At 37.1% G+C, this 19,944-nt stretch overlaps 1 protein-coding gene across 1 annotated transcript in view; it reads left to right on the top strand.

Moving 5' to 3' along the window:
• GABBR2 (gamma-aminobutyric acid type B receptor subunit 2) overlaps positions 1-19,944 on the top strand; it is a 487,639-nt gene that overhangs the window by 108,591 nt on the left and 359,104 nt on the right. The window lies entirely within an intron of this gene.

The raw sequence follows: 19,944 nt of genomic DNA, 5'->3' as shown, positions 1-19,944 counted from the left end.
GAAGTTATGTGTAAAGAAGAACAGCTACTTCTATACAGTACTAGATTTTAAAGCTTGGCATTGTGCTCAAAATGCTTGTGAGTATGGGGCAGCAGTCGTGTGTAGATTACTTAAATAAAATTAATTTAATGTATCTCAAAAAGCAACCTAAATGAAATGAAGTTCAGTTATGGTAGGTGAGCAAATCTAGGACTTATCCAAACTTAGAGGAAACAACTCATCAGGCCTTAAATTATGGTACACTGGGGTCTTTACTCGGTCTCTACTCAGTCATAATGCAGTAATTCCTATTGACTTTAAAAGTGTTGGAAGTGCATAAATTCTAAGTAGGAACTGGGTATGTATCTCAGTATTTGACTCACAAAGCACATTTATTCCCAGCTGTTCTTCTTTCTGACTTTCTCAAAGGTCAAGTTTGTGGAAAGGTTCTCTCTGCTGAGGAATCAGAATTTATTAATACTAATCTTTAAAATGCAGATGATAACAGCATGATTTTCTTCAATCATCTGTCTAGTGATGATCTTTGGATTGATGGTTGTTCGTGCAAGGTAGACAGCCAGTTTTGCTTTTCAGATGTGGAAATGCCCTGGCTTCCTACTTAATATTCATATTGCCCAAAGATAAGTTTGTATCATTTCTATTAAAATAAACAAAATGTTCTATAGCAAAATAATAAAATAACAATATATAACAATTACTTGAGGTTTCAGTTACAAACAAACTCCTCTTTTCCACCTGGAATACTCACTGAGATTAGTGCAGAATGAACAAATGAGGCATAATTAAGTTTGTGAAGAAGATGATGATCAGAGTACAAATGGGAAAATCTTAGGAGGATAATTAAAGTAGCTTGTTAACTGTGTTTGCAATGCTTGTCATATCAGATCTTTTTTTCTTATGCTTCAGGATTTTTTCTGATGTGAAAAACATCAGTTCTACTATGGAAACAAAATAATAGTGTATCTCTGGGGAGAACAGATTAAGCAACAGAAAGCTTGAAACTATCGTTTAACACTTTCTCTTAAAAATGTCCTAGTCCTTGGCCTATAATGAAGTATGTGGCTGGAGCTCTGTTTTTTTTGGAATTTGTCACATGGAACTTCCAGATGATGTAGGATGTTTTAAGGAGCTGGATTTCATTGTGCTAAATCCTTTTTATTTGCAGTCAAGTTCTGCCTGCTAAGGTCTGAAAAGCAATTTGTTAATGCAGTTGCTCAGTCAATAAGGAAGGGCAATTAGAAAACTTGTATTTGCTTTTAAATGCCTGAATTTGTCAATATCTGTGTTAACTTATATAATGATATGAAGCATTGCTACCAGACAGCATCTATTTCTTTGTATTTAACCACTACAGCTGTGACTAAGTCTTAAACATTATTAATGATATCAGTACGTCAAGGGATTCTCTGCTGCTTGGGCTTAGTATCCTGCAGGCACTAGATAAATTCTCACATGGTATAACTCCACTTCGTTTCAGGTTTTTATATATTGATTGACTGAATGATGAAAGAACATAAATGACAGCATGGCTGGGAAGTGTGGCGAGGCTTAGTGGATGGTATAGGAGGAACAGAAACAGTCTAAATACAGTTTGTGAAAGTGTTATACGGTGACAGCAATATGTGTATCTGCAAATCAGCAGACATAGCATGTATAAAATAGTGGGGAAACGAAGTACAAATCATTCCACTCCTTTGGATCCACTGTCATGAACATCTTTGATTAAAAGCATAACTTGAATAGAAGGAATAGATAGAAATCTGTAGTTCTTGGAAGTGGAGCAATAATATTCAGCTTGATAAATAGAAGACTGTCCTCCCTCAAAACTTGAAACTTCACCTCAGGGAATCATAGCAAACTCCTGTAAATAGTTTTATGAATTTGTGATCATGATGAAGTCATTTTATGTTGCAATCAAGAAGAGGGGAAAAAACATAGACAAAAACTAACCTGACATTGTATTATTGTATAGAGGATATAAATTTGGATGTCTGACTCCCCTGTTTTTTTCCCTTTGGAGGCAGTCACGAAAAGAGAGCTCTTAACCCTAGCAGGAATATTTGATTTGATTTACACAGGTATCATGTAGTTGAGCAAAGAGATGACTGTCTTCCACACAAGAGAAATGCAGGATGATACTGAGAGTACTGGGAGGAATAGGGAAGAAAAGAAGACTAACAGAATATAACAACAGAAAAATTACTTTCCTTAGCAAATACAGCATGAGGCTGACTGCCTCCAAAACTTTTCTGAAAGCCTTTTAGCCCTGAATTCCAAGTTTCTAGGTGACTGCTCTTCCTCTGTTTGGGGGAATTGTTCTTTTCTGCTTCTTCCCCAATCTCTACAGTAAAAAGTCTCCAAAAACAAACAACGAAATAAAAGGCAAAGAGTACAAATGTGCTGGAAATTATCATGTTGCATTTGCTACTCAGGCAAGTGATGAGAGGGGAAAAAGAGGAAATAAATTTTTGCAAGGCTGCTTCAGTCTCTACTCTCCTTACTGTATGCTGTTGATAATGATACTGTCTTTTTGACTTTTATTTAACTGGTTAATTCAGGTCACTGATGGCCTGCAACAATGTGAAAAAGGGAGGACTATCAGAGGTTTAGAAGAGTCTCAGTCTGAAGGTGACTTGCCTTATTTCTGTACCATATCTAAATAGAGGGTACTTTTCCTCCCCCATCTTGACAAATTTTGATTTACTTATGATCAGCAACAGAATGGGAGATTCTGTTCTCAATTGGCTGCCTTCAACTGCTGGCTGATTTAATTATCTCTTACTGTAACAAAATTAATGATTTTTTAATGGAGGGTTTTGTATCTGTGGAAAGAGCAAGTTGTTTTAGCCTGCAAACACTTACGTCATCCTTAAGGGCTTTCACTGAGGTATGCTAGGTGACACAGCCTGCAAACTTTACTGAACACGCATTCTCACGAGGACAGATGCAGACACCCATTCTTTAGCTTCTCAAATCCAAGAAATGAAAAGCTTCCCTGTGAGTAATCTCTGTGTGCCAGTAGTCCTTACTTTGTTGACTGACAGTCTGAGCATGGGTTGAACACTGCACGTGCAGCTTTGATCTCCAGACTGTGGTGTGGAATCTATTTGAACCTTTGGTATTTTGGTTAAAAAGTGTCAATAACATTCTGTGCTTCTGATAGTGGGTCATAAAAGCATGAAGGTATAATACTGGGCAGTTGCTGTGCTGTAGGGGGAATATTTCAATGTCAAATTCTTCCGGATTCATCTTATCCCCGTTGCCTTTCAATGTGTATTCAAGGCAATTAAACAGAGCGAAGAAGAATCATTAATAGTATCTACAATATATTTTTATTTCGTACACTGAAGCATTCCTGCAAGTACCCAGGTAGTGCAAAACAGAGGAGGTGGTTTGCAATTCAGTCTTTCTCTTCTATTTCAGGATATCCATCAACTGTTTACCTCTCCATGTGAATTTCTTACAGTGGCAAAAGCATCTAATTTCTATAGATTGCCGTTTCTCCTATTTTCTATTGTCATCTCTCACTTTTCCTGATTGCCATATTGACATAAACATTTAACCAGGGTGAGGATTTTGACGAAACTGGTCATCTTAATTTGTGAAACTCTTTCTCCATTTTGGAGATTTGTCTTTTTCTTTCATTGTGTCGTTTTCATTCTCTTACAGCCTGCTTCATTTACAATTTCCTTTAACTCTGGAAATAAGCCTCTGCCAGAAACAAAATATAAATGTTACTGCTTCCTTGGAATATCCTCTGTTTCTACATATTTAATGTAATCTAGTCATAACTGCTGGCTTCTAAGCAGGTAACTGCTACAAGTGATCCAGCGATTAGATCATTCAAAACAGAGAAATCTTGTTTTGGATTCTGCATCTCACGTAGGAAAGTTTTCCAAGAAAACTATAGGTACCCTAATCATGATGTATTACTCATTTTGTGGGCTGGACTTCCAGCAAATATAAGTCTCCCATATTAATATAGGGCAAGTTCACATGTTAGAAATGGAAAACTCCTTTAGTTCTGTAGCTGAATGTAGTTGAGTATTAAAGAGCCTACCCTGAGATTTGTTTTATTATCCCAGAGATCTATAGGCATTAAGATCCCATCTCTGAATTACCAGAAAGACTGCTGATGTTAAAGAAAATCAATGATGTTTCTAGTCCTTGGTTTCCTTCTGAAACAAGGCTGATGTGATTGCATTGTCAGTTCCTCCTAACAATTTCTGACCACTGGCCAACTGCAACCAAATTTTAACAAAGGGTTTCCCAAAAGTTATTAACTTCTATACATTTCTGTGAAAATGAGCTGCTGAGGAGAGGGATTCACATGAATGAAGCAGGGGTTGCAGCATGAGCACAGAGATATCTTGGAGCCAGCCATGACATGTGGTGCTTCTTGTCCAGCTGCTGTTTATGGGAAGGGGACTGACTGCATTGAGAAAAGAGTTAAAAAAGCAGTGGAAAGAACGTTGAGAAAGAGGAGGGGTGCCCAGAAGGGTATGAAGTAGGAGCTGGGGTGTGTGTTTGTGTGTGTGTGTAGAAGCTTAGGACACATGTATCTATAGGAAACCAGACTTTGTTAGCTGGCTCTGTTACTCATCAAATTTCCTGTTAATACAGAATTTCACAACTATATGCAGGTTATAACCAGTGTTTTTTAACACTTAAGTAATGCAAGTCATCACAGAGGTTTCTATACTGGCCACTGAATCAACTTTCTTCTTGTTAATATCTGAATTTTCTCAATCCTTATGCTTGTTATCCAGAGCTCTGGCATGGGCACATAAACATTTAATAAAAAATGTATTGGTTTTTTTTTTTTTACATTCCTTGTCACGTTTGTTCCAGCACAGTGAGTTTGTGCTACTTTTGCCTTCACTGCACAATTTCCATGTATTATTAGTCTGAACAATGAAAAGGGCATTTAAACTAGTCTTTGGCTAAGAAGATTAGCTTCTTATATCTATGAGATGCAGGCGGTCCCACTTGAACAGGCCTTTCTCCCACTGGAATATGACCCAATGCACCACAAAACTACAGTCTTAGCTTCTTGGCCCACAATTCACCATCATAATAATTTTTTTTTTCCTTTGCTTTCTTATTTTATCTCTTGGGACTGGGGGGATTTTGTAGACTTTGTACTTGTGTTGTACTTTTAACAGGCAAAGTGTGTGAAGGGAAACACCTCTTGAGGTCTTATTATATAAAGTGCAAACCTGATGACGTTCTGGTCTTGCTTTCGGGAGTTAACTGAGCACATAAGGAAGTTTTGCTCACTTCACCGTAGGAACGCCTGGGAGCAGGAAGGAAGAAAACACAGCGGGACTGACCTTCAGGCAGAATTTCACGTGAAGTTTCTCCTCATTTGAGAGAAGCTCTGGTGAATTTGGAAGGAGACAGACCTTTTACTTCTGCAGATCCTGCCCTTGATACAAGCTGCCAGCAGGAGCTCTGCTGTTATTGATGTGGCCCTCCTGAAGCTCTGTGGTTGCTGCTGGGGAAGAAAATGCATGGGGAGTTGAAACAGATGAGCAGTACCATACTTCCTAATTAGACTGTGTCTCTCTGTGTGTGGACGGATGTGTACATGCACAATGTAGAGCAGACTTAGAAAGTTAGTTGTATATTCACCCTTAAACTTAGAGAAATGAATGTTGCAGTGCACAAGGGGAGACTAGTCTAGGGCAGAAGAATTAATTTAGTGGCAAAAGTTCTTTCATAGTGATAAAAACACTGGCCCTGATTCCCAGTGCATTATTTCAGTTGTACCCCAGGGGAGACATTAGTATTACATTGCTGTTAATAGCACTGGTCCGCAAAGTTTAAATTGAAAATTTCAGAAAATTTCCAGGCTGAGGTATGGTAAGAAATGCACATTCTATATTCCAAATGCACTGCAAGATTTAGTAGGACCTTCCTTTCCCTTCTTTCCATCTTCTGCTTAAATGCATGAAATTGATTTATGGTGAGATGAGTTGGCTTAACCTGGCTTTCCATCAGTTTGAAATTGGCTTCTATCCAGTATTCACTTGATTTAAATATGATTAGCTGTTCTTTTTCATCTCGTTTGTTCTTGTATTTCTACTGTTGGAGAAGACAGCAAACTACAGTATACACTCTAGTTTTTGCCTTTGATCTAACATCAGCAAGTTCAGTTCATTACATAAAGCATGAATAAAGGTATTTTAATGCAGCTCTAGAGTTGAGTCAAAGCTGTTGAAGTCTGAACCTGTATATTTATTCTAACTATGATCTGCATGTTCTGATAGAAAAAAAAATATTTTTTATTATTTTAGTTCTTCTTAGCTGTTTTTCCATAATCATTCATTCACTTCTGTTTAGTGTTGAATCAATAATATGGAATGAATGAGTGATGGTCTAGGGAACAGACCCAGACTGGAAAGGCAAGGGTGTCATTTTGCCATGCAGTATACTTTGGGTTTGGGAAAACACATTTAATTCTGAATAAATCAGATATTCCCTCTCCTCCGTATACTCCTCCCTTGAATCTGAACAGTGTCTTGAAGAAGAATAAAATATGTAAAAAAAAAAAAAAACCCAAACCCATAGCGTAACATACAAGCATTGATGTTTTTCCAAACACAGAGCCTTGTGTTTTAATGCTAGCTCAATTTATTGGTGAGGTAAAGTGTTTACAATATCCAGTTTAATTTATTATCAGAATAAATAATGGCTGTGTGTTTGTGTTTTTTCTTTTTTTTTTTCCCTTGCCTGTCTAATTTTTGTTGAAGTATTCTGTCTCACTTCTTGTATTCTTTTTTTTTTTTTTTTTTCCCCTTCTCTTTCCTCCTTCTTTCTCCTTTTGGTAGTTTCTGTAAAAGAAGGCGGAAGTCTTTTCTTGTGAGTTTTGCAGCCCCTCAGCTAGGATAGTCCTACCAGGTAGAATCTTACTCAGTTACCAAAATGTTTCAGTGTTGCACCTTGCAGCTATTGCTGCAGCTTCCTTCACTGCTACAAAAGGTATCCCTTCACGTCCCCTCAGGCTGGTTTATTACTATTTCCTACTGCTTTTTCTGGAGGTGGTTTTGAGAAGTAGATGGGTAGCTTTGGTTGCCATCTCTTCCTTCTCTCCTCCTCCCTGTCCCAATATAATAGGCAGACTTAAGGTTTTCTTCTTTGGGAAATCACTTGTGGTTTGGCATCTTCACTATGCTGAATGAGGAGGACTGTGATATACACTGATTTCTTTTTCAGATTTGAGATTTTTTTCATGGCGCATTTTCTAGTACCCTATCCGATGTTTGTTTTCTGTATGGTCCAACCCACTAGACGGTAGTGCTGCTGAATTTCCTTCTAGCCCATAGCTGGTCAGCGTGTCTCCTCCTGATTTCCTCTGGGAAATGTCATATGATTTGTGGGGGTATATACCTGTGTGACACTAACACCCCATTAATGATAATCTTTGATTCTATCCACAGTTCTGCCAGCCCAAAGAATCATCCTTTGAGTCTTTAATCCCATTGCTTTCATTACTCTGTGACCCACAAACCTGGCTTGAAGTCTCCCATTGTTAGGTGGGAGCATCATTATAGTTTCTCGGCAATTACAGCACTGAATTTTGAGCTCCCCTTTGCATTTTTCCCTATGCCTGACTTTACATAAATCTTGGTTTTATGTTTCTTATTTGAAAGCTAGATCACGGAAATCAGATGCTAATTTGTTGCCCATCTGTATATGATTTTTTCTGCTTTAAAGGTTATATTGATTGAAAACTATCTCACTTCACTGAAAATATAATTTTGTCACTTTTTGGTTAGTTCTTGGCAATCATTATTAATTTACTCAAAATGTTCAGATTATAGTATTTCTGTGACTATTGAAACATTTCGAATATTCTAGAAAATTAGTTTCAAGCTTCTTTTACTACCAGTTCCCCAAATGTGGTCCTTCTCATTATTTTCACCATAATTATAATTTCTGTAAAGCTGGAATTGGTTATTTTGGTATGCTGTTTGCCAGAGTGACTGCTTTAATTTGTTTCTGAAAGGTAGTGTTGAGTGTGTTCTATAAGACCAGCTTGCTGGCCTGTTTCTCAACAGCCACCTTGGAAAGCTCTAGGATTGCTTTCTCTCCAGTCCCTTTGACCAGCCTGGATTGAGTGGCCCTATATGAAGTTAAAAGCACTCTCTGCCATAGCTGTTGCTGTCCGTGGAACATACAAACGTGGCCACAGTAAGAAGGTCAACTAAGTCAAGGCAAAATTGATATGATTAAATTTGTTGCTTCATAGTTAATTCCACAATCTTAAATCCACTTCTTCATTTCATTCTCTCTCATTTAGATGTTTTTCTTCATGTTACTGTCCTAATATAGGACAAGGAAAGCTTTCTCATATAGTAAATTAACCTGCTTTCCCCTGAATGCTGTTGTGGCAGCAGTTACTTAATTACTTATTTTGAGGGATGGCATAATTCATAGAAATTCAACAACAGCAGTTCCTGGGCATAGATTGAAGAACAAACTCATAAACCAAGCAACTGCAAAAAGAAAGCACCTTTACATAATTTTGAAATTGAAATAAAAATATTTATTGGCCTTTAAAACCAGAAAAAGCTTAATTATGCCTCCATTGAAGAAGTAATACGTTGCTGATATGTTTATAGAAAAGTAAGCACTGAAGTACAAATCCTCATATAATAGAAGGGGGGCCCGATTCTCAAGTGCACTGTAGTGTTCTTGGTATATGATTCATCTAGTATTACGACCAGTACGGCATCCATCTTAATTCTTGGTATTCTCAGTACTCCATACCTCTAGAGCAGTTCCTGGGGACTTGTAGATCTTGCTGCATGATTTCTCAAGGCATCAGTTAAGTTGTAACACAATTGGAGAAAAATAAGGCCTATAAAACAAGGGATAGTTATGTTTTAATTGAACTTAAAGTCATTTGGAAACACATTTATTTCCTTTAGTTAGTTATCAGAGATAGCAAAACCAGAATCTCAGTGTCAGGGAAAATAGATATGATCACTGTAGCTTAAGAGCCTCCAGGCTCTGTTGGAAAAGCACGAATAAATGCATATCAAATTGCTGCTGAAACAATCCGTAGTTGGAGTAAGAAGGTTTGGTCCTAGGATTACCCTGGGAACAGGAACATATCACACAGCTCTTAAGCATAGACTTGTAATAAGGCATTTCCTTTTCCTTCTCATCTCATTCAAGACTTAGAGCTATAGAAAGCTTAAGTAACCGAGTCTAAACTTTTTTTTTTTTACTGAAAAATCGTTCCACAATTGCACCTTTCCAGTCCTTCAGAATCTCTTCTTGGCTCTCTGTGTTGTAATTCCTAACTGTAGTTGCAAATCCAGATTTACTTTGATTTCTTGTCTTGCCTTGGTTTTTAGGAGATGAGTAGCTTGAAATTTCTGAACTCTGTGCTAAGCTATGACACATTCTGCTCCTAATTCTCAGAGTAAAGGAAAGCATTTCCCCAATGAAGTGTAGTCCTCATCTTCCCTTATTTTGCAGAAGTCCATTAGACTTTGTTACCTGATAGACAGTCTATCACAAGCTGATTAATAATCTACAGGAGGATTGACAGTATAACAACTATGAGCCTTGTTCGTATTAAGCTACAACACTAAGCTAGGAAACTTCTATGATTATTTATAATTAAGCTACTGTGAGGGCACAATATCTATCAGGATGTGGATTCATTATGTGGGTTTGCTTCCTGAAAGTAAAAAGATTAGTGGCACAGCTTCTGAAAGGTTTGTTCAAATCCTTCAATATTCAGATGAGGGAACAAGAATATATGTGATTGGGGAGTGAAAGATCTCCAGTTCAGCCGTCTAAAGTATTGTGTGAAATACTTAGGAGCTACAACTTTGTGTTTTAAACATTGCCATAAGAATAAGACATAAAGAAAGATTTAATTTGTTCGTTAAAACAGAGCAAGAAAGTTCTTCGTCATAATCCTTTTGAAAATAAGAGCTTGTAAAATAGTGATGACAGTCTCAATTTGAAATAGTTTACAGTTACAAATCAAAAGCTGGATGCTGGGTATTCATTTGTAAACAAGCTCCCAAACTGGATCCACTATTCTGTTTAAGAATATCTGTAGTTGCAAGGAAAAGATCAGTTCTGGGAAAGTGGGATTGATTATAATGGTTTTTTTGCTATAAAGACATACTCATGCTAAAGAGATTATTTTCCTAATGTCTCTTGTTTAATTTAAACAATCAAGCCAAAGATTTGTTTAGGTAAGCATATTTTTATTGATTGTCTTTTGAAGGCTCTGAATGTTACTGTAAAAAGCAGTGACTGAGCAAGCAATACAGAAGATCAGTATTATGTTTAGCTCTTATTAACAAAATGAAAATCAAATAATAAAGAAAGGTATGAAGGCTAAGGTGCTGATTCTCTCAGGTGTGTACCTACATATATATGTATACACACATATATATATATTTAGAATTATCTAAAACTGTCTTCAGTCCTTTTTATGGCTCAGTCTATTGTTGATGGGGCACTGTTTTTTTCAGATAAATGTAGTTGCATTCTCTTACATTGCATCAGGATTAATTCTCATTCAGAAACGTGGCTGACATGCGTAGGTGGGTGCTACAGAAGCAGCCTGCTTTGAAATTTTTTTCCTGTGACTTTTTGTTCTCCAGTTGTTTTTGCCCTTCACCTGTTTTGCATTATTCTGCTTGCTTATGAGAAGTTAAAAAAAATCTGATTTGCAAATCTGAAAGAGAATAAAAGATCAGAACCAATAGCTTGCTGTTATATAAAGATCCTGTATGTTATTTGTGGATATTGATACAGGAGGTCAGAATTACAGAATTACAGGTTCTGGAAAAAAAATAGCTATAGAGACAGAAGTTTAAGAAACAATTTTTACCTAGCAAATTTCATGCAATCTTTTCAAATCCTTCTGTCTTATCAATTAACATTATTAATGTTACAGTTGTCAAATCTGATAATGCTTAATGACGTTAACATTAATGTTGATAATGAGTTCTTTGAGTAGTCTGTGTGAAAACTCTTGTGACCAATGTGATTTTGTCCTTGCTTCTGGGAGTCTTTCTGATGATGTGATAAACTCCTATCTTTATGCTGGTTTTGACTTGGGAAGAAGAGAGAAAATGCAGAAAATTTTTTCTTTTCTTTCTCCTTTTTCAGAGAAAAGGGCAGAAAGTTGCAACTATGGGGCTCTGAGTTTCACTGCCTGACACATCCACCATTATTGATCAAGACCCCAAGCTACCGTTTTTGCAACTATAATTATCATAGAGTCACCTTATGCATAAACTGTACTCAAGGTTGCATAAGGCATATCCTCAGTTATAACACAAATCTTCCCTCATAACAAATGTGCATGTGCTGGCTTGACTTGTCTCCTATTCACTGTCTAATGGCTAGACCGCAATAAGAGATTTATGATTCCACTACTTACGTTGCCTTAAAAGAAGGTGAGGGGTTTTTTTCCAATTTAAATCATTAAAACACAAGACAACAAAACAGAGTAATAATCTTTGTACAAATAATTCTGTGGTTTGTTCTTTCTGTTAGCCTCATTCTTAACTTTTCAATTTCCCATTGCCACAAGCAGAGCTAGGAGGACTTGAAGGCAACATGTTACCAATTAGTCATGGCTTGCAGACTGCTCATTTGAACAGTAGGCATTTATTTTTATGTCCAGAAGTCCACATTTATTACTGCAGATGAACCAACAGGGTGTAATTTCATAGTTAGTTCAATGGTCTAACTGGTTATGTGAACCAGGAAAATGAAACTTTAAACGTTGTTGCCCAATATTCCACTGTTTTACAGACAGTTTATTATAGTATTATAATCGCCTTGGAAAGAGAGCTTGTGTCTCCAGTCACAAGTGAATTCACACAGAATATGACATTCTTAGTATAGTTATAAAGGGGTGAGGACACTGTGCAGTAAGTCTAGTAATTAATGTTTACTGAGAATAAGTCAATTGAGAGTGCTACTTTGGAAGTCTTAGCTGCCCTTCCAGAGACTATATAAATCCTACCTGAATGTGTTCCCCAAAAGCTGAATTTTTAAGAAAGCAAATCTCACCCTCAAGTGTAACATTATTGCCTCAGCTCCCTATGAATAATGAAATGTAGATCACATGAATTCTACAGAGCTTCAGACTTGTCCATGTATGAAATGAGTTTTGATAACCCCACTATATGAGGACACCTCGAGACCCAGTCCCGGCATTCATCTCATAAACTTGTCGTCTAACTTTGCACTTGATCCTGCACTGCTTCAGAGTGTAAATGTCTCTTATTCTGAGTATCTTCTCGGTAGCCAACCACAAGGGCCTTCATGGCATGCTTGGTTCTGTTAGGGGGGCTCCAGTCCCAGCTGATACTGCTTGTGACTTTGCCAGTATTTTAGACTGCAATTTCTACAGTCATTATTAAAAAAATCAGAAGAGATATCAAAACAAATGTCACTTTTCTGAATTGTCATCAAGATTATTGTGGCCAATATAATGATTTCTGGTTTTGTACCTCCTTTGCTTTTGGCCTTTAAGGGAGGCAATTCTGTCTTGCCACAAAACATCAAAGGTGCAGTGAACTGTCTCAAATGGTCCTAGCTCAGTGCTTACCCTAGTGAAATTAATGTTTATGGATTGGAAGTGGTACTGTCTCAGCTTCTTGTTTGGTGATTACTGATATAACTATGCCCCGTGTGAATACCTGTGTCGCTGAAGAGAGGGATGGGTTTCCACTTCTCTTTGGGTGCTCTAACCAATATTTTTATGGAATAATAAGCATACTGAGCTTTCAAGTTTACCTGAAAACAGAAGAGTGAAAAAGAATGAAGCGTACACATTTTCAGAGCATGTTTTGGTCCCCAAGAGCATGGAGTTACAAAGTCTGCTGCCTAAGCCCTGCGGAGGGTGGGATTTCAGATGCACTCCTCTGCTTGGAATGGCTCATTGCTCTAGCTCTAACCACCTCCATGCCCAGCATGCCTGATGCATTTGAGTCCCATCCTGAGGCACTTAACTCTCCCTGTGTGCTCTACAAGGAGCTTAAGAGCCTAACTTTGTATCCCATTACTCTGAAAAATCATTGATGTTCTCAGAGTATGTGTGTTTGCCAGGTATTTCCGAGACCATGTCTGTCTTTCATCATACTGCAACTGCTCACTATGTTTAATCACCATATATAAAATTGCAGTTCTAATTTTAACATCACAATTGGCTGCTGTGGAAGTGGCTGTAATGAACAAAATGAAAAGTTATTAGCCAAATTCTTTTTCCTGCTCTGCAATCTAATAGTCATCTGGAGAAATCTCTTCAAAGTTGTTATAACAGCTTTACGGGCTCAGTACAGAGGAAGTTGTATGCCTCTACTGCATGCCTATGAGGTTTTAAGCCAGTATTATACGTTGAATACCAACACACTGATTGAAAAAAAATCCCCTTCAGAATCAGGAGATTCTGCCTCATTTTAAGAATGCCTAAATGTACAAGGCAGCTCCCTTTTTGTCTCAGATGGCTCCAGGTGCTGGATATGTATGAATTTGCTTTTGTGCATCGTATCTAGACCTGCTGTAGTCGATGCAGTTTGCTGTCACTTAGCAGCAGAAATAAGCCTTAACAAAATATACTGTTTTTCTTTAAGATGTTTCCAGTGGAAAAGATAGTAAAAGAGATGCTGGTGCTTATGACTGTTAAAATAATACAGTCAGAACACTTGCCCAGAAATTTGAAGGTTTACAGTTCTCCCCTGAGACAGTAAAAATCACACCTGAGTGCCATAACCAGTAGGTTACGGAGTCACGGTCCCTCATATGCTTTGTTTTTCTGGTCACATGAACCTTTTAAATACTTTGCTATGCAATGGGTCACAAGTGACATGATATAGGAGAAGACTGCACAGGATATTTGGCAACCTGAGTGTATGAGGCAACCTGATGGTAAAGACAGCTCCAGAGCCTCAAGCTGAGGGTGGCATCCCATCTTCACTTTCTTTTTCCTGGACAAGACTTACACCATTGTACTGTCTCTAAAATATGAGTGCTCCTACGCTCTGGCAGTCAATGTGTCTAGATAAAAATAATGAACTGTAGCCAGCTGCTTTGGCAGAACAGGTGTCAGTGCTCTCCTTCAGCCTGTGACTTGCATGGATGGATGTAGGGATCGGCTACCTTGACTGATGTGCCTGGTCTTTGCAGAGAGAGGGATTTGGCACTCACCATTACCCTCGGCATTCCCGTCAGCTAGATGTGCTCTGTTTAGTACATGGATTGTTTTCTGTTGTATTTTTGCACCACCATCATTTCCAGTTCATGTTATAAGGAAGCTAAATGTGTGCAGAGTCCAGGATCCTCTTCTGGGACTCAGCTCCCACAAGTTGTGTTCTGCAGTATTTAACTTGTAGGTACTGGGATACTTAATTTCATCTCTAACTGAGTTCGTATTCACTATGCTGCCTGAAGTTACCTTGTACAATATAAACACATGGTAAGGATAGAACCAGAAAATAGTGGGTTTATTGATTATAGCTTAGGGCTCATTTTCAAAGATTCTAGGTATGTATAGAGGAACAATCCATCTCCCAAAGAGATAACTTAAAGAGTATATGACTGATCTTGTCAGCTTTAATTCTTATTAAATGTAGGATGTGACATTTGGTAAATCTGAATTTATGTCCATGTAGAATATTGTCAATTCTTTGGAGTCGGTTCAGGATAGGGCACTCAAATTTATCTGTTTTACAGGAACAAGTAACTGGAAATTTTTTTTATAAAGTAAGGGAAACCTTCAGTTTATCTATAATCTAGTGGATAACTTTCAAAAAGTATTCAAAGGGGAAGAATATTATATAATTTAGGTATGGATTACACTCAATTTTCAGAACTTCAGAGCAAGTGTTTTCCAAAATCACTATAGTGATTCTTCACCACCTTAACCCATAGATCACAACGTTCCTTACTTTATCAAAAGTTACGACTAAGGGAGTCATGACATCATATATGAAAGTGCTCTGTATGTACCAAAAATTGTAATCTTCTAGCTCTTTTGGTTCTGTACACAATCTAAAAATATAAGCTTTAATATTTCAAAACCTAGGCATTAATAATAAAAATTAATTTAATTTTAATGTTTTCTATGCTTTCTTCAAGCAAATTCAAAGACTAAGTATCTCCATATTTTGAAGATACTTATCTCTGTGTGCTGATTCCTAGATCCTGTGCACTACTTTAATTATGTATAAAAAAATATTTATGAACCTCCAGAATTTTTTCCATGGCAGTATCTCTACTTTTTGTTTGATCATAAAATGTATAAAATTCTGCACTGTAAAAGTATGATAGAACATGCAGATCAGAGCTAAAAATATTGAAGTTTTTTATTAAAATAGGAATAATTTGATGAAATTGAGCAAAATTAAATACTGATATCTGGCAGTATTTCTAATTCTGTGTTTTTATTAGTCTATATAACTTTCTCTTGGATGAAGATGTAAATTCTTAATAATTTTCTTCCTTCAGGTTCTTCCTTCAGGTAGAAATAACTTGGTATTGTGGTTGGAGGTTACAAACATTATATACTGATGTCTTTTATGTCTATTTGACCCTAAGGTTAATTTTTCCTTAGAAATATACTTGAAATATCTGGAACTATAAAAATGGGAGCTATATTTGCAGTGCATAAATGAGATCCTGTTTTAAATGTATTCTCTGGTTTTAGCATAAATGTATTTCCTAGTCCGGATACTTTAACGTTGGAACAAAGGAACTTCTGAGCAGATAGGCAAGAAAATTTTCTTTAACATGGGAAGGGTCAAATTGGAACAGGTTTCCCAGAATTCGTGTGGAGTCTCCATCCTTGGAGATATTTGGTACCCTAGGCCTGACTGCATTGGGCAGACTGTAACCTCTTCTCAGGTTGAGGAGGTCATCCTTCCCCTCTTCTCAGCCTTGATAAGAGCACATCTGGAGTGGTGTGTTGATATGTCCATATCTGGGCTCCTTGGTACAAGAGACATGGGCATATTGGTATGAGTCCAATGGAGGCCCACAAAGACGATGAATGGATTGGGTTGTCTGCCATATGAAGAGAGGCTGAGAGAGCTGGGACTGTTCAGCCTGGAGAAGAGAAGGCTTGGGGGGGATCATGTCAATGTGTATAAATACCTGACGGGGATGACTGAAGAAGACAGAACTGGACTCTTAGCGATGCCCAGTGAAATGACAGGTGGAAAAGGGCAAAAACTGAAATGCAGGAAATTCCATGTCATTGTAGGGGTGACCAAACCTAGAGAAATTGTGAGAAGTCCATCCCTGGAGATACTGACAAACGTGACTGGAAAGGGCCTTGAGCAACTTGCTCGAGTAGACCTTGATTTGAGTAGGGAGGTTGGACTGGACAATGTGCCGAGGTGCCTTCCTATCTCAGCTGTTCTGTGATTCAGTGAATGTAGCCCCCAGTCTTCATTTTGATTTTTGTACTGTAGACTAAAAAAATTGAAGTAATAGCAGTGAAATTACACTGATAGGCTGAAATCACTACGGATTCCCTTATCAACTAAAAATGATGAGCAGATTTTATTTTAATCCTGTTTAATTCAGTATGCATTTATTGTTACTGTTTTTTTTCCGAATACTCCTTCAGGCTTTAAAAGCAATAACAATGAAACAGAGAGCTATAACCTCTGAGTTGAATTGAATATGACTCCATGCTCAAATAAGTATTTCTGAAAAACAAAGATCTTAATAACCCAAATAACCCAAATAACATTGGTTTGACCCTCCTTTGAGCAAGAGGTTAGACTATTTGATCTCCTGAGCTTCCTGTTGTTCTGTGATCCTGTGATTCTGAAATTGCTGAGCTATGGCGGTTCCTGTTACATTTAGGACACTAAAGATGGTTTATCTTTCACACATTATAATTCTGAAAGTGTTGGCAGTATTAGCAATTGCCAGACCATCAAAACTTTTAATTCTGGGTTCATGTATTTCTAGATGATAGCAGAGTCTTTGCAAGGTGATCTGTTCACTTGTTTTTCACATGCAGATAACTGATTTATTTTATCATAGTGCTACGATTTATATTTTTTTTTTTCTGTAGAGGGGGTAATGATATTTGTAGTGATTGTATTGGGAGAGGGGAATAATCTCTAAACTAGGGATAGTGTCAGTCCTTATACAGAGTTTTTCTGCAGTAATGAATTTTATTTTCTGTAATAGATCATGCATCACTTTTTCTTTGAGCTGCCATCAGATCCATGAAACCTTTAATCTAGTGCCATTTTCCAGATATCTCCTGAAGTAGTTCCAGCAGAGAACTCCTGCAACAGCAATGGCTTTCAAGAAAGCAATGCATCTGTTATGAAGTCATTTTTAGTACTTTTCTTGAACTATGGAAATGATAGTGCTTTACTAGCACTTAAGTACAACTTCTATCAAGTATTCAAACTAGTGATTTATACTACAAAGAAGTGTGAAATTAAAATAGGCAGTTAGAGTTGCTTATTTTATGATCTGCTTTTGGGGCATATGGAAAGTATTTGTTTGCCTCAGTGGCGTAAGATCATTTCTGGATACAAATGTGGCCTTCTGTGGCTGGATGTGGAGAGTATAACTTCTTGCTGAGTATACTGACAAGAGGACTGAAAAGTTGTCAAAGTAAATGGATTTCAAAAAACTCCCTGTGGCAGGTAGACATTAATATTAAAAGGTGTGCAGCGTGTGATGTGAGCTTATGTAGGCTTAAAATTATTCTCAAACAAGGAAAAATTTCTTTCCAGAAACAGTGCGCAGTACTGAAAACATACTGCTTTCCAGCTGATAATAAGCACTTTTCCAAAAACTGCAATGATAGTGTTTATGTTCAGATAAACAGAACTTAAAACATCTCTTGCCATAATGATGTTTGGTGTTATTAAAGTGTTAAAGCTATTGTTCTAGAAGTAAAGTTCTTGGGCCTCTTTGTTAGTTACCAAACGACCCTACCAGTCAAAAAATATGACAGGCAGCAACATTCAAAAGATCTTTCAAAAAATCTTGTCAAGCCCAAAAACCAAAGAAGGGAGCAGGCAGAAATGTATAGAAATAGTGTAATGAAACAGTGGCTGCCTTCTATCCTGAGCAGAGACTGAATAAATTGTATGGATTCCTCTTCACTAAAACAAGGATGGAAACTCTGGGGGAGATAGGTTGACTAAGATGGTCAGAAGATCACTGCACTGAAAGTAAAAAAGAATATAAGGAAGAGAGAAAGTGTACCTATTTAATGCAAAATGATGATATTTTGCACAGTTGGTCAAAATATCAATGGTCAGGACATTCTTTACTTGGTTGTACTTGAGTTTCAAATGAGAAGAACGATAATTGCTCATCTACAAACATAAATTCAGCCTTATGTATTACTGAATCCTACTGGAAAGTTTGACATGATTGGAGTGTTAAATTCAACAGTCACAACCTCTTTAAGAAAGATCAAGTGGGCAAAAGTCAAGAGGGAACACTCAAAAATAGCATTTCTTGTTGCGGTGTCAGTGACCTCTTGAAAGAAAATGAATATTTAAGGGATTACTGTCAGATTAGAGAAATATGAAGCCAGTAATCAGTATAAAGTTATTTCCTGATGTTTGCATAAGACCATCAGATCACACTAGAAAACAAGATGATGAACTCAGGATGTAGTTATGATACATACAGGGGAAAATGAAGATGTATGATAGAGAACTTCAGTCTGGATGAAATATGTTAGAAGCATCAACTTCTTGAACAACAACAAAAAAAGACTATTGAATATAGAGGTTTATGTTTAAATTAACACAGTTTATAATTATGAATTGTTTAACAATATCACTCCATATCCAGACATCTACAGGCTGCCCTGATTACAAAAAACAAACAAATGAAAAACGAATTGGCTTACTGTCTAACGTTTAATGAAAACAAAATTAAAAAGGAGAAAGTGACAACAACGGATGGAAATCAGAAGGTAGGAATATTTGGAACATAACAAGGTCCTGAGCAATCTGATTAGCGCTGCTCTGGGCAGAGATTTGTTCTAGGCGAGCTCTGGAGATCCCTCCCCACCTAAATTATTCTGCAATTCTAGGATGGTAAGAGAAAGAATAGCAATAAGACATGTTTAAGTATACTAGGAACCAAGGGAAATCTAACAATGATACTAGTTCATTGTTAGAAATAGTATTGTCAGTAACAATGTATAAATAGTAGAAGTGTTTATTTAATATTCTTGTACTTTCTGTGTCTGTTTTGGGGGAACAGATGACAAAACAAATGCTGTAAGCTTTTCTGCAGTAACCTGTGAGGATGATGGTTAGATATTTTAAAAGAAGTTGTTCTGGATAATTTTGTATTTAAGTTTTCTGACAAATTGGTCAAAGAACCTTGCGACTGTTTGTCATGAATTTTAATGTCTTGGACCATTGAAGAACTTCAAAGGAACTGGAAGGAAGCTACACTGCATTAGTAAGTTAAAAGACTATAAAGAATAATTTGATTTGATATAGGCTGAAGTGAGTCCTACAAAATGGAACACATGATACCGGTTTTGACTAATAACAAGCAGAGGGAAGAGAAAAATGACCCATATGGATTTATGAAAAATTACCTCCTGCCAAACTTGTCTTACTTTGATGAAATTATAATTCCTGTTGAGAAAAAAGAATAATGAATTTTTATAACTTGAGTTAGTTTCTAAGTAATCTCTCATAAGGCATTTGCCTTGCAAAGGTTAGGGAATTATAAGTAATGAAAAAAAGTCACTAGCACAGAGTGATCCTGATTTAGTGAGAGAACAGCATGTCTTAATACATTTCATACTCCTCCCTTCTGGATCATAGTCATCTCTTCTGGAAGCAGTGCTCCTGAAAAGAACCATAATCTTGGTAGATAATTAGCCTGTCATCACAGTGTGATGCTGCACTCAACAAAACAGGATTCTTGGATGCATAG

Source organism: Calonectris borealis, chromosome 2 (assembly GCF_964195595.1).
Source record: "Calonectris borealis chromosome 2, bCalBor7.hap1.2, whole genome shotgun sequence".
In the NCBI taxonomy this organism is placed as follows: Eukaryota; Metazoa; Chordata; class Aves; order Procellariiformes; family Procellariidae; genus Calonectris; species Calonectris borealis.
The sequence above is the reverse complement of the archived record's forward strand: the minus strand, read 5'-3'. Positions and strand labels throughout refer to the sequence as shown.